The 13,093-nt window shown below is 40.1% G+C and overlaps 2 protein-coding genes across 3 annotated transcripts in view; one reads left to right on the forward strand and one right to left on the reverse strand.

Annotated features, from left to right (window-relative positions):
* The window catches only part of LOC103824724 (DDB1- and CUL4-associated factor 12-like), an 830,860-nt gene that overhangs the window by 401,927 nt on the left and 415,840 nt on the right, over window positions 1-13,093 (forward strand). The window lies entirely within an intron of this gene.
* The window catches only part of LOC127060959 (homer protein homolog 1-like), a 71,630-nt gene that overhangs the window by 3,852 nt on the left and 54,685 nt on the right, over window positions 1-13,093 (reverse strand). The window lies entirely within an intron of this gene.

The following is a 13,093-nucleotide window of genomic DNA, read 5'->3' on the forward strand; positions in this document are numbered from 1 at the left end:
TGCAAAGCAGAACTCAGTTTACCTCTAGTAGAAAAGTCCAGGCGATAGTGAAGAGAAAGAGAGTGTGTTCTGCCGGAGAGTTAAATCCAGAGTTTATTACAAGGTATTACAGTTCCGAATCTCAGTACTGCTCCAACAGACCCCGACCGCATGGCTCCAACGCCTTTTAAGCTCACAGGAAGGTGGGGGGGGGAGGACAGGTGAGCTACCACTCAGGTGGGAGGGGGAGGGTCTCAGGGAACAATGACATCTAGACAGGCCAATGACCGCAGGCCTGAAGGGCATCTTTTGAACTTCTGCCAATCTCATGATGCCCTTCCTGAAATGTAGATCTTGATACAGTAATCCGGAACTGGGCAGGGGACAGGCAAGGAGGAAGTAGTCACAGCTGAGGGGAAGAACCTAGCTTTACACCACAACATCTCCTCCTGGAATACAAATTATCCAATATGTGGATGATTTTTTTTACTATCTGAGGAAGCTGAAGATGAAGTGAGAGAGGCTACTATATAACTTTTATATTTTCTCAGGGAAAAGAGGACTAAGGGTATCAAAAGGGAAACTAATTTGTAGAACTGGAGGTAAAATATCTTAGACACTTAATAAATAAAGGTAGCTAGAAACCCAACCATGAGAGAATTGCAGGAATTTTATCCCTTCTCCCTCCCTCTTCAAAGAGGGAGATCAGAAAATTACTTAGATTATTGAAATAATATAGATTATGGATTGAGGGGTACACACAGGCAGTAAAATTTGTGTATGAAAAATTGACAGAGGGAGATGATATAAAACGGACCAAGGAAGATATTGTTAAATTAAGAGTTGAAGTTAAAACTAGACTAAATACCAGCTTTAAGCTTACCCTTGTCAGAAAAATCCTTTATCATCTATACATAAATACAGAAAATGGAGTAGCTCATAAAATTTTAATTCAGGAGTGAGGAAGAGTAAAAAAATCTAGTAGCTTATATATCAAAGATGTTACACCCAGTAAGCCACAGCTAGCCAGTATGTATTTAAGTTATAACAGCTACTGCAACCCTAGTAAAAGAAAGTTTTAAGCTTACTTTTGGAAGTAAATTAGTTGGGTACACCTCGTACCGTTGGAGGTGAGTTGAATCAAAGAAAAAAAGTAAGAAGAGAAAAAAGAGAGAAGTTAAAGTAGGGGGGTGGTTAGCAAACTCTGGGAGGATGGAATGTGAAATGATAGCATCTTGGTGCTAGAAGAGAGCAGAAGTGTGAATGCGGGTTTTTTTGCATGGAAGGTAGGGAAGTGTCTTAACACATGATTGTTAGGAGGTTATTCAATGCCGAACTGGGGTCCAGAAAGGGTTTAGCAGAACGGGCCCTCCTTGAAGAGAAAAGAGGATAAGTTGACTATAGAAAGAAAAAGAATGTCAGGAGCACCTGAGGACGCCAAGTTTTGGGGTTGTCAAGGTTGGGAGGTGTCTGACTGCTCCCTACGAGCGGCAGGGTCTCGGGGGCTGCAGCAGGGACCGATTCATGGAGGTGACCCAGCGGCGGTGCTGGGAGCAGATGACACAGATTTGCCGGCCAGGAGCGGGCTGGCTCAGTGGTGGAACTGCCGGGGTGTCTCCCAGACTGTCGGGGTCCCGAGTCCAGGATGGCAGCGTCGGCCCCGGTAAGTGAGCCGAGAGAGAGAGAAGGAAAGAGAGAGAAGAAGGGGGGGGGGGGGCAAAAGGGACCCCAAGCATGCCCCCAGGGTCCCCGTGCCCGAGGCTGTTCTCCCCTGCTCCGGCCCTGCAGCGAAGTGGCAGCAGCGGGGGAAGGGCAAAGAACAGCATTGACAGCAAGGCTGTAAAAAGAAGGGGACAGCTAGCACTAAAAGATAAAATCAAAGCCGAGATTGCTGCCTCTCCAAACCTCACAAAGTGGTTTGTTTTTCTTAAGTAAGAAGTTTTTTCTTTTGTTTGCTGTTAAAAAGAAGTTTTTTTCCTGAAGAATGGGTTTGTAAGGCTGAAACAATTAAATTATTGCCCGAAAGGTAAAAAGCAATAGATGTGATATATCTCGTGTTAAAATTGCTCTGGCCTTTCTTATTTAACTAACTGTAACTCACAGAAAGAAGAATTTGCCTCTGCAGCTATTAGCACAGCTGGATATAAGAAGAGGCTGCTGTGGAGAAAGCTTTTAGCTAAACCCAGAAAGTTTGGAAGAAAAACGAATGGCAAAAGTTAATGCAGTATTGTCTTTCTTTTATCACTCTGCTATTAAGAAATCCTTTCCAGGTACTACTGAAGCAACAATCCGAATCACAGAAAGAGGGTGAATTCATGCCAGCAGAATCAAAAGACTCGTGAAGGAACCTAAGGAATGGACTATCACATTTAAACCGGGTGATACTGAACTGACTTCCCAATAGGGACTGTGTGGTAATAGTTTGGGAAAACCCAAATTATCTAAGAAATGTACAAAGAATAACACCTAATTAAGAAATGAGGCAACGCTTATTTCAGTGGTTTTGAGCACTGCTTGAATAAAACATCTCTTTGGGGAGGAATACTTCAGACAGCGGGGTCAAGACTGTTTTTGTATTCTGACCTTAGCCTGTGAATTGTACAGGGAAGAAGGGTGTCGTATATAATATAGATAATTCATGCTATGTAGGTATATAAAATATAAAGATCCAACATCTGTTTCTGACCATCATAAGCCAAAGGCAGAGTTCTTTTTTTCTTCAAACAGTTCTTGGACATCATCCAGATAAAATCAGGTTGTCTGCTGCTCTGGCCAGGAGCAAAGTCTATGCAAATATTTCCCTGATATCATTCAGATAGCACCAGAGTCTGAGTCTGTTAACGTGTGAATGGGACCTTCCTGGGCAATCAGCACCAATTTCCCAGGAATGCCAGACACTCAGGAGAGACTGCACCTGGACAGATTGCATCGAAATCAGCGACATCCCTGTTACACGTGAAAGAAAGTTACCCCGGAAAGCTCAGATGAGCCATTTGGATTTCTGGACTTACTTTTGTATATGTTTGAATCTGTATAGTCCCAGTTATACATATGAAGGGACATACAGTAGTCTGTTGTCATTTCTGCCTCAGGCAGAATAAATGGTATATATGCCAGCTGTGAGAAGCAATCGGGGTGAACCAGCACGGAGACTCTGACGCTCTGTCAGATGATTCCAGGGTTCACCCAGCGCCGACACCCGGGGTTGACACTGTCTTAGCTGTGGGGGTTTTTTTCGCAATTCTATTTTTGTTGTCGATCTAATAAATTTTTATAATTTTTAAAATAAATTTGGCTACTGATCTGATCATTTACAACAAGGGGAATTACTATTTTCATCAGTATCATACTGTAAACTTTATTTGATTCATTCCAGTACTGGACATGCTAGCTGGGTTATAAGTAAATGCTTGAATTGTGGGAATAATTAGTATTGTAGTTCATAAAATTTATGCTCTTATTGCAAGAAGTGTTAAAGCAATAACTTTGTTTTGTGGATGGGAATTATTAGTGCCTGTTTGATGAGAGATACATGAGGAACGGTGGGAAACCACAGTTAAGGGGTGTCAAAAACGATTTGCCTGGAAATTAGTTAAGAGAAGGTGACAAGGAAATTGAGGGCAAGACCAGATTGGCCTCTGTATTTTGCCACCAAGAAGATCAAATACACCTGCTGTGGGTTGCAACCTCACAGGCATGGGAGGTGGGAGTATAAGCCATACTGGACCTCGATTATTCCTGTTTCTGGCACTCATTTGTTGTCTTTTCCCTTTTGGGATACCAGCAAGATCGTGTCACAAATGCTACAGAAAGCATCACATGGAAAGAAACCAAAGTTCCTCTTTTATTAGACACACCTATGTCAACAGCCACTGTTATAACCCATCCAAATTAAGAACCTGTAAGCAAAATGGAGAAAATTATTGGATTGCAAGAAACTTAGGAAAAAGTGGTATTAGATTTGGAATTGAATGTCCAAAATGAGAGAGATGGATTTGTTTTACATTTAATCTTAAAGATACGGTTCAAGGCTTTCGACTATTTATTGGCTAAAGAAGGGGGTGTTTGTGGAAAGTTTAATATATCAAATTGTTGAAAATTGATGACCACAGAAAACTCTTTCTAGAAACAAGCAAAAGGAATAAAAGAAGAAAAAAAAATATACATCTAATAACCCAGGTACCAGTCCAAAAATTAGAAAACAATGCTTAAACCTAGCTGGAGGGGAATGTCTTAGAAGAAATTTTTTTTATAAATTTGGCTACCGATTTGGTCATTTACAACACTATTAAACTTTTAAAATTTTAAAAACAAGTGGTTGGCGTTTTTCACATGTATTAACTAAAGTGAACAGTTGTATCAGGCCATCGTTGGTGCATTCACAGTTTTGCCTATAAGCCATCTGTAAAGAAAACTTCTTCAGCACAATCCAAGGAAAAGTTTCATAGATGTTAGCCTGGCCTAGCTCTTGCTGGTCATGGCATCATCTGGGAAGGAGAATACTCCAGTTATATCCAGGTAGCTACACCTGAAAAACTTAGTGGCTTTCTTCCTAGCAGAAGGCACTGGTACAGTTTTAATCAGCCCTCATTATGTCAACAAATACATTTATGTTTTAGCCAACAAACACTATTTTTCAACTTCTAGTCACTGAAAAGTGCTTCTTTTTTAAAAAAAAAACAAAGTACATTGTGTAGCCCAAATCCTAAGTTGGAACATTTTAGGTTTTTCAGTCCCTGTATGTGGTTTAATTTTAATATTTTCTTTCCTATTACATAATGTCATATAAGCTAAGTAGCTCATTTCAATTTCAAAATGTCTTAGTAGGCTTTTAGTAATCAAGTGTTAACATTTAACTCTAAGATAGAGTTTCATGAATAGAGTTCAGTGGATGTCATGGAGGGGTGACTATCCAGCAGAGGACTGGTTGAATTACAGTATTTCCAAAAGCTAAGCACCTTCTATGGCCACGCAAATTTTACCATCTGCATGGAGAAGAGACAAAACTGCATTTACTGTTATTAAACTGGTGTCATAGTTTGTCATGGGAAGAATTTAGGAAAGTGAGGCAAAAACTTTTTGTGTAACTGGCAGTCTGTTAAACCACTAAAAACCTGGACACGCCTCTGTGAAAAACGCATGTTAAAGATAAAAAAAAAAAACCTCAAAAACTTCCTCTTTCTTTTCTGGTTGGCAAAAAGGTAAGAAACCCCAGCTCCTGTCTTGGCCAGGCCAGCCCGGGCAGCCCTGCCACGGGCTGGGCCCCTTCCCCCGGGCTGCCCGCTGGCCCCCCACCAACCCCGTTCTGGCCGGGCCGAGCCCCCAGCAATAGCCAGGCAGGAAGGGGGGGGGGGGGGGGAGGCTGCGGACCCCAGGCCAGAGCAGGGCTGGCTGCAGCTATTAGGATCTTACTGCCCGGCCCCCTCCCCCCAGCATGGTTGAGACCAGAAACAGCCCTGCAGCTGTGCAAAGTGGCCCTGCGGCTAGAAGTAAATGTAGAAAAAAACCAAAGACCAACCATGAAACCAATCCTAACACAACTCAGCCGCAGCTCCCACCTCAAGGTACCTGCAGGTCAAGGGCCCAAGCAACATGTTAAGCCTTTCAGTACTTCAATCCTCCCTTGAGTGAGAGAAAGGAACAAGATACAAGCATGTAAAAGAACAACATATAAACATCGAGATCAGTAAAGAAGAAGTCCAGTCTGTTGTAAATGATCAAATCTGCAGCCAAATTTATAAAAAATATTTTATAAATTTATTAGATCGACAACCAAAACAATAGAATGTTATGAAACCGCCACAGCCAAGACAGCGTCAACCCCGGACTTTGACGCTGGGTGAACTTGGGACAGACTGACGTAGTGTCAGCATCTCCCCAGAGTGTCACCCCAGCTGCTCCAGGTAGCCAGCTAATATACAGTTTATTCTGCCTGGAGCAGAAATGACCTAAGATTTCTGTAAGTTCCTACATATGTATAACGGGAACTATACAGATGCAGTCCCGTACAAAAGTCAGTCCATAGGCTTGGATGGCTGTCTGGGCTCCTCGAAATGGTCTTCCTTTCAGCTGTAGCCCGGAAAAGCTGTAGCCAGGAAAAGCTGGCCTGCTTTTCGATGTAATCTCTCCCAGGTGTTGTTCAGTGAATGTTCTGGACATTCTTGGGAAATGGTCGCTGATCACCCAGGAAAGACTCATTCACTCGTTAATGGTCATGATTTTATCTGGATGAGTCCGGGAAATCTTTTGGAAATGAAAAGTGCTGCTTCTGGCCATGGGGGTCAGATGCATGGTTGGATCTTTATAATTTTTATACAATTTCCAAAGCATTAATTATCTACATCATATACTACACAGTCCCAGATGGGAGGGATGAGGACATGCCTTAGTCTTGAGACTAAAATACTCTTGCAAACTATGGAAAAAAGACTCTTGTTCCCTATAACACATAAAACTATAGGGAGATGAAGAGTTCAAATTAATATCAAGCAAAGCCTCTATGTAAAAGTAAGCAAATGTTAAAGTAACTGTGATCCCATGAGAAGTTTAAACAGAGAAAAAGAGAAGAATACCTTCTCCCATGCCCCCAGGAGAAGAAGAAGAAAATCTCTATTCCCAGGAATGAAGATGATTTTAAAGATAGATAATAAGAACTTTTACCTTTAAACAGCTCATCTTTAAAACAATACCCCATAAGTTAACATGGCCCATCGACAAGCTCTAAGAAAGCTTATAGAAAATGGGAGCGGTTTAATGATAACAGATTTCCCCCTGGCAACTACTAGTTGAGAAGAAAAACATGAGAGAGCTGGTTTTTTCCTCTTGTGGAGAAGTCTTCATAACCTTAACAAGAGGGACTTCTCTCCCTAAGTAAACTGAAAAAAAATATATTTTAGAGGTGACAGACTGACTGGAAATTTTAGGTTTTGTTTCTTTATATTGTCAGTGGGAAAAAAAAGGTTGTGGGGGAGAAGTGTTCTGAAGAGTTTGTTTTAATTCTTAGTACTTTTTCCCCTCTTAATTACTGTTAATAAAATTTTCTTTATACCCTTTTAAATTTTTAAGACTTCTTTACCTTTCTCCTAATCCTATCTCACAGCAGGAAGTGAGTGCATGAGTGATTAACCAGCAGTAAAAACCCACCACACTCATCTGTACATTAGTTAGGAAATCTCAAAATTGAAGAAACCTTAAATCAGAGAACCAAAACCACTACAACTGGAGCACAAGCACAGTCTCTGGAAGGCCAGCAGCTCCTCTTCCCAGCTCTTTGACACTGTGTAGAAAACTGAAGAAACGCAATCTCAGAAGAAATTGCAAGTATTTGAAGATGGTCATGATCTTACAAAATATGGGTCTGATTTTAAGCCTCTACTTGTAGCCTTCAACTAGTTTACAAGGATAAGACTTTTTGAAAGCCAGTACTGAATCTGATCCTATAAGAGATGTTGTCCTTGACTTTGAGAATTGACCAGATGGAAAAACTCAATTCTTTTAAAGAAAATAAGATCTGGCTGCCATTATTACCTTCCATAAAGCACTGGTGTCGCTTAACCAACAATACTGTTCAACATTGTCATTACACTTTAAATTATATTAATAATTTGCAACACAAGTGTCAAAATTTTGCTTTTATTCTACTATATTTCTCATATAGTGAGAGACATATCTCACTCTACAACTTGAATTACTGAGTAATACAGAGTTATACAAAAAAATTTTAATAATGACTTCAAGTTCTATTATTCTACCCGGTTACATTGAACCAAAACTGCCAAAACTATATTTAGCATTCCTCAAGTTATACAATGCACACGCACAAGTATCTCCATTCTGCATCTTATTAAATTCCTACTGATTAAAAAGCAGAAAATAATTAGCTGATACTGATTTATTACACAAATATAAAGTTTTATTTATAATATAAATGTAAATTGTTTATTTTATTAATGTAAACTGTTACCTACTTTCAGGAAGAAAGTATTTATTTTATAAACAAAAACAAAACTATTACTTTAAGTGTTACTACTTTAGATGTCAAAATTAAATATTTTTACAGAACAATTTTACTGAACTAAAACTGATTTGAATTGAAATAAAAGTGTCAAAGGAGAACAGATCTGGCAAGATAATCAAGCACATTAATTATTTTACACAAATTATGTGTGTTTGTCTATTATTAATCCTCTGATTTGATAAAGGTTTTTCACTGCCATTAAATAAGAGGCATTATGAACCCAAGAGTTTCTTTGTTATTTTCTCCTCTTCCCAAACTATGCGAGATGTTCTAAAAACATATACCACATCTGCACTGTATGAAGGAGCCCTGGCCCTACTAAGTATCCAAGACTGGTGATGCCAAGCAGTATAAGAATGACAGTTGTCTACAACATACAAACTAAGCACAATAAAGGGGAATCAATCAAAAGATGCCTTAAATTTCAAAATCTTATGAACAAAATGCATGTACTCATAAAACAGTCTCTAAAGTAAAACAAGCAGACTTCACAGCACAGATCAAACCACCTTTTAATGGTGACTGTAAAAGAAGAATTCAGACCCTAGGTTCTGAGGCAGTTTATTTCAGCTCAAGTTGGGTGCCTTCAGAAGGGACCCCGAACAAAGAGATCCCTGGACCTTCACACCCTTACAGTCTGTGCACTTGATCTTCACGTGCTCTGCACATGCCTCTTCATCCTATGGTGATTTGTAGTGTGGGGTCTTCTAACACCTCATTGGATTCTTCCTCCATGTCCATGTGGGCAGGACATTAATTGCTCTAATGTTCCAATTTGGGGAAGCCTTGTGGCCCTTCAGCATTTCAACCCTTTCTTTTTCCTCCCCTCCTCAGCCATTCATGCTGACAGTTTGAGTTCACCTATCGTAACTTTTAAGAAGGGCCCACTCATGCTAAGCTGTAAATTGCAATTAAACCTACACAACTGATTTTTAATATTCTATAAGTAAACTTATTTTAATCTCCAACAGTGACTAAATATGGAATAAAAGAAAAGAATGATTAGGTAATTCAAATCCATGAACAAAACAAAACAAAAGAATTACAGCTTCTTTTTTTATTAAGTATTGTATTGGTTTCTGATTAAATATTCCATACTCTTCCCTGGCATCATTCTTCTTCATAGACTGGCAATGGCATAAGACTGCCTGCTAGTGATTCAGATACCATAATGTCTGAAACATTTGTTCGAGTATAGCGATTCACACAACATCCCATTTTTTCTGCAAGGTTCAGAAGTAAATTGAGTACTTCAAAGAAAAAGCTGAGAGATGATAAAGCCATGACCATTTTGCCAAAACCAACCCCTTCCTTGCACTATAAAAATGTTGTGATACTAAAATTTTTCAGGCAATAGCTATTCTTAATATTATAGGAGTGTCTCAGAACCACAGAAGAAAGAACTTTATTATTTTGATTTATTTGACTACTTTTATTTACTCACCACACGATTTCAGGAATTAACAAAGTTCCTAATCTGATATGACCAAGGTCAAAAGTAATAGCTGAAGAAAGAGTCTGGCTTAGAAAAAGAAAAAAAAAAGAACTGAGGTTCAGACTCCAGTTCTTCAGCTGGTTGTAAGACTGATGGGGTGAGGGTGCAAACCCCACAACTTGCACTATTTAGTTCTGCACTTGAACCTAATTAACATTAATTTAAAAAATAAAGGAGGAAAAAAAAAGGTGGGACACGCACAGTTTTCAGCCTATTGATTCATGCTACTTAGTGAACTCCAGATGAAAGTGTTGCACTTTCAGTGCATAGGCAAGCCTGTAACTGAAAATAGACAATGGGTGGCTTATCGCTGTAAGATGCAGTTTAGGACATGAACAAAAGAATGCATTTTTTACAGCAGTACCATAAGAACTGTAACACATTTTATGTAAGTTTTAAAAGTGTATTTTACAGTTTTTATATGGAGTATCTTCCTGCCTAATATTAATTTAGTGCAGAATGATATCTACAAGTTCAAGACAGCAGAGGGATTGACACTTGTAGCTAACTGAGCTATTGTATTAGAGCTCACTACTCACACGCTACCTCCCAATGCCTTTCCTGTCAAAACTTCCTTTAAAAACAAGGTTCCTACAAAGTCTTGACTGGCCACTGAAAATATCTCTTCTTCCTCTTTTTCCTTCCCCTCTCTGCAAAGGATCACTACGTAAAAGGGAAAAAAATAAAATGATTGAGAAAGGCAACACTGGAATTACATGCCCTGCAGCCACTTCTTGGCAGATAATCAAAATAAGAGCAAGTACTCCTTCAAACTTCTCTGGGGTCCCACCTTCCCTCCCCATTACCAAGCAGCCGTCTTTCCCCTAGACATAAATTTCTTCAAATAAGCTCCAGCTCTATGGAAGTGCTGGAGTCTGTCGTAAAGCCATCACTTCTCATCTTCTCAAAACTCTCTTCTTTCTGGAGAACTAATGAGGAGCATTAAGTATGTGAAGACTACTATGCTGATGTGTCAGCACTTGAACTAACTGTATCTTGGAATAACACACTAACTTATTAACTTATTATTATGAAAATTAATGTGGTAATCACATATTCTCTGAACAGAGAGAGACTTAATTCTCTCCCAGGATTTTCCTGAGAAGCTGTGAGGAAGCTCAGAGAAAACAATTCTTATCTTAATCTCTGCACCTGTTGTTGTGCACATGTGGAATGTGTTATGGAGATTGTTTACCAAAGGGGATTTCTTAATTGGACTCTGGTGATGGTGTTTTGATTAATTGACCAATTGGATCCACGTGTGTATTGGACTGTCTGGCAAGGGTGAAGGGGTTTCATATAGTATAGTATAGCTTAATAAAGCAATTGATCAGCCTTCTGCAATCATGGAGTCAATGCTCATTATTCCCTGTTCGGGGGCCTGTTGCCACAATAAAGTAAGGCCTGAATATGAAATTATTCCTAAGCATGCAGTAAATAAATTGCAGTTCTCAATGTGTATTATACAATTGCTTGAGATAGCATTTCTATAGCTGACAACAGTATAGAATGCTAGGCTTTAAGTACAAGGGGGCATCTGGAAAATAAACAATATTAATAGCTCATATAGATTAAGAAAAAGCTTTAATCCTGGGCAACTGTTCGACAAAAGCATCTTGTCTCTGAATAAGTAGCTCAAATTTATGTCCAAACCAAATAAGTCACTCCATTCAACAGTTTCAGATTTAACTTCTGAGTGCAGACTAATAATCATCATATTAAAAGAGAAACAGAGTAGTTGTTCTACCCATAATATTGAGCAACTAGAGGCCTGGCTGAAGCATTTCACTGTTTCTAAAGTCCAAGTGTACACTAGGTTATATTACTTCCAGTATTTATGTATTTATTAGTGGAAATTATGAGAAGTTTGGAGACAGTCAAGAAAACTAATAAAAATTATGCCTTATTTTCTCCTGTTATAGTAGAGCAAGCAGTTTCCCTTTAAGAGCAAAAGCCAACCTAGCACTTAGGCAAAATGTGTATTAGGAAAACATGAGGTTGGTTCATTTTGTATTCTTCTGGTTTCCACTGACTTCTCTTGGAAACACACCTGATGCAGCTTTCTGGTGGCAATAAACCTATTCATATAGCATCTTGCAAACTGCCTGCCATCCTTGTTCCATCAAAGACCATGAGCATACTGCAGTGTAAAGCACTCAAGACATGCACTGATTCAATGAATGAAGATGCACTCCTGTTGGAGGTTATGATTTTTCCCTTTTTTATTTATATCATGGAATTGTTCTCCCATTTTTTGCCCAAGAGATGGAAAAAGTGGATACTTAAGAGTGACAAAAGATGTATCCAGGGAAGGGAGAAGGGGTGCAGTTTGTTACCATCTCTTAGCTGGGGGATTTTCTCTCAGGAAAGGCAGAGATACCACGAGATTTCGGCTGAGGGGTGAGGGACTCGGCTAAGCCCCTTGCTCTCTCTTAGGTTCAGAATGGAGACAGGTGGGGTTTTGGTGACGGACTGTTGCTGCCCAGAGGATTCGCTACCACTGAAGACTTTTGTCCACCCATTGTGTCTCCTTATCGTGGGTGAGCCTTTGCTCGTAAGAGCAGCTGTTGAACTGGGACCTTTTCAACACACAACCTCACTGAGAAGGGGACCTCGGCTCCCAACCCCCTCTGGAGGAAGCATCTTCCAACTGCTTGTGGAAGCCCATCTGCCACTGCCCAGCCCCGCTGTTTTCTGCTGCTGCTTCGGGCATTTTTGCTACACTTTAACCTGACACTCTATGTCCACACGGCCTCCCCATGGCTCCTGCTATGGCTTTGGAGTTTCTGCTATACTTTGCTTACTACCCCGGGTGTGCTTGCTTCTGCTGTTCCAGCCTGCTGCTCCAAGATCCGTGCTACAGCCCATTTCACCATCCAGACAGGCACTGAGACCAGCTGCCCCTGTGGGTTTGCAAACGAAGCCCCTTTCCTATCTCTTCCGCTGGCTGAGCTACCGTTAACTGCATGGAGAAGGCAGCTGAGCTCACCCCACAGCGCCCCCTGCAGCCACAGGGTAATCATTGCACCTACCCTGCCTGGCCAGGAGCCTACAGCACCTCTGCTGGCTGTGACCATAACTACACAAAAGGGGAAAGTGCTTGACAGCCCAGAGAGGCTGTTATTGGATCTCTCTTTTTTCCTGTTTCTTGTTGCTGCTGTTCTTGGTTTTTTGCCTTGGTTTATATATATATATATCCTAGTAAATACCTGTTATTCCTTTTCCTATATCTTTGTCTGAAAGCCCCATATTTTCAAAGTTATAATAATTTGGAAGGAAGGGGGTCATATTTTCCATTCCAAGGGAGGTTCCTGCATTCCTTGGCAGGCATCTGTCTTTCAAACCAAGACAACTTACCAGAAAAAAAAAGACAGCTGTATGAATCCTACTCAGCTCAGGAACCCCTACTGTAGTTTTAAAGCTGCTTCATCCTCCAAGAGGAGAAACTATTTTTGTCTTTTCTATAACTCAAAATAAAGCAAATAGCTACACATGCAGACAGAAACACTGGAGGGGAGGGGCATAAAAGCTTCATTAAATTATTTTTTCAAAGTAATTTCAAAGCATCCATCTTCAAGTAAATTAATTTTAGTCATAACTAA

The sequence above is a fragment of the Serinus canaria genome, chromosome W (genome assembly GCF_022539315.1).
Source record: "Serinus canaria isolate serCan28SL12 chromosome W, serCan2020, whole genome shotgun sequence".
NCBI lineage: Eukaryota > Metazoa > Chordata > Aves > Passeriformes > Fringillidae > Serinus > Serinus canaria.